Consider the following 2882-nt stretch of genomic DNA (forward strand, 5'->3'; position numbering starts at 1 on the left):
CCACAGCATCCTCCTCTGCTTTTCATAGAGTCCTTTCATCGTGCTTCTGTAAAGTGTGGGGCTGTCCCATGGCCGCCACCTTCATCAGCAGAGCCCACAGCCAGCATTCATGAGCTGTCTGTTTTAATCAGGGGATCCTAGAAAACAAAGCCTCGCATAGGAGTGTGTTTAGAGAGGAGTTGACGTGAAGGGAAAACCAAAGTGAGACTTATCTCGAAAGATCTCAAGTATTTTTTTACTTGATAATGTGGGGGCTACTGTCTTCCTGTAAACTTTTCAGGGTTTACCGGTGTGAAAATAACCTTTGCGAAGCAGCAGGATAAGTCCTGCAACACTGACAGAGCAAGAAAAAAAGAAAAAAAAGCTAGAGTATGCATGAGAGCAATCGATACGCCTCACTTGTCTTAAAAACAGATTAGAAAAATATGACGAGGTTAACAGCTGTTTAACAGATAAGTTTATTGTAATGACTGCCTGCTGCTGTTTCCTGTATAAAATTTTGAAGGCTTGTGTTTTTTTTTTTTATGTCTTACAGCCTATATTAAATGTCACAAATACACCCTACTAAAATGTTGTCAGGTAATTCCAGTTTATGTCTCTGTTGCTAAATATAATAGGGTACATTCAATTATGCCATAATGTTTTTATTAAACTGAGGATTCACAATTTCTCTTTAGTGTAAAGTCACTTTTACACAGCAGTTGTTTCACTAATTGTATTCCAGGGAACATGGGGAGGGAAGTGGAAGGGTTCTGTGGTAAACACAGAACTAGCTTTGTATCGCTACGTATGACTGGACATTTTTAAGGAAAGTGTAAATGTCATTGTTTTTGCCATAACAGAGCAAAGCAGCAGTTGGAGAACAGATTCCAGACTGTGGATTATTTTCCAGGACGCATTTACTGTACTGTGTTATTAGTGAGATTATTATTATTATTTATTTCTAATCAGATTCTACATGACTTCTAATGCGTCCCTGTTCATTCAGGCTGCAATGACAGAGTGCAGTTGTGCATGTCTGATTTTTTTTTTTTTTTATATATTAAAAGCAATCAACTGCCACCTCAGACGCCATTTCTACAGTTTAGAAATCTCAGAGTTAGGGTGAAAAACAGAAGAAAAGAATTGTTATTTAAAAAATTATTTAGAATCTGAAATCAGTATCGTTAAGTCAAAGTTGACTAAACTTGAGGATGCTCCAATAAGTCTCAGGTTTGAGCATTTCTGGAGAAAACCCGCACATGCTCAGAGAGAGCTGCGGAACTTCCTGGGAAATTTCTCTATATGTTAGATTAGGGATGTCCGTCTCCAGTCAGTAGAGCCGGTGACTTTCTATTCTTTAGATGTCTCTTCTCCAACATGGCTGACTGAAATGGTCCATCTACCTCCTCAGCATGTCATTAAGTTCTGCTCATGAGCCATCATTTAATTCAGGTGAGTTAAAGAAGGGAAATAACTACAACAAGCTCCTGGACTCTGGACACAATAGGCTTCTTAGATAATGTGTTCAGAGAAGCCTATTACTTATAATTACTTACTAAATTGAATACATTTCTAAAGCACTTTTGTGAGCATGCAAACCACTCAAAGCGCTTCACACAAAAGTGCGGTAGTTGATTTAGGTTTAAGTGCCTTTTTCAAGGGCAGAACAATATGAAACTAGAATCAAACTTACACCTAGCAGCTTTAGTACTTCTACTCTTCCCACTAAACAAACCCTCTGCTACTAAAATTAAAAGGAACTTGCATTCCAAAAAAATCATGTTTCGTTTTCTCTTTGTAGCTGGAGAGGTGGTGGAGTTTTGCCTTCAAATCTGAGCCAGACACTGAACAAAACTATTCAGTGGATTATATAACTTGTCACATAGTTGTCCACAGCTCACTCTGCTTTCATAGAAACAACAAAGATAAACAGAATGATTTCCACCTACTTGCGTTTGTCATTCGCCAGTAAAGCCTGTTAATTATCTTTGTTTATTGTTCATCCACAGGGAATGGTATTTACAACTATGAGAGTGCACTGTAAATTCCTCCTCAGAGAAGTTACTAATTAACCCCACTACCCTGAAACTGACAGTATGTTTAGACAGAATTCAGATATTGTGCGTCCGTGCCAAGCTCTTCCTGTAAGGAGTCAGCATGTTAATGTTGAGAGAGAGAGAGAGAGAGAGAGAGAGGGAGAGAGAGAGAGAGAGAGAGAGAGAGAGAGAGAGAGAGAGAGAGAGAGAGAGAGAGAGAGAGAGAGAGAGAGAGAGCAGGCATTCCTTTGAAGGTTATTTGTTTCTGTCTAACATTTTTTTTTTCTTTTGAAACCGGTCAGTTTTAAACACAATCTGCCGAAACTGAAAGGTGATACTGTAACATTGTGGCTGATAGGCATAATCTTGAAGGGCTGAATTTCAATATTTGTCAAAGTTATTACAGACTTTAAAGGGGCTGTGACATAGAGACAGACAGAGACAGAGACAGAGAGAGTAATTTCAGGCAGTTTCACATCAGGCTGACCTTTCCTGAAATGCTTCTGCTTATCTTTGTTTTTTGGTGCTGTTATTCATTCGAACTGTTCTGTCAAGGCTAGTCCACATGATCTCTGTTGAGCTAACAACTTTTTATTTTTCAGTCTGAGGAATATTATTTTATTGCCATGCCTTTTTGCAGTACTACCTTATTTTTTCTGATCTTTAACAAGCCGGCATCCCCTGCTTTCTCTGAGTTGCCCAAAGCTGGATCATTAGATGACACTGATGCAATTAGATACACAAATACTGTATGTAATTGTTCTAATATATGATGGATATTAGCAAGGACTGGAATTATTGAATAAGTCTGAAAATCCATTCTCTGGTAGAGACTGGAGAGGAATTTCAACTCTCCTCTAAGAG

Source organism: Poecilia mexicana, unplaced genomic scaffold, assembly GCF_051168715.1.
Source record: "Poecilia mexicana isolate PSO_F unplaced genomic scaffold, ASM5116871v1 scaffold_17, whole genome shotgun sequence".
NCBI classification, from domain to species: Eukaryota; Metazoa; Chordata; class Actinopteri; order Cyprinodontiformes; family Poeciliidae; genus Poecilia; species Poecilia mexicana.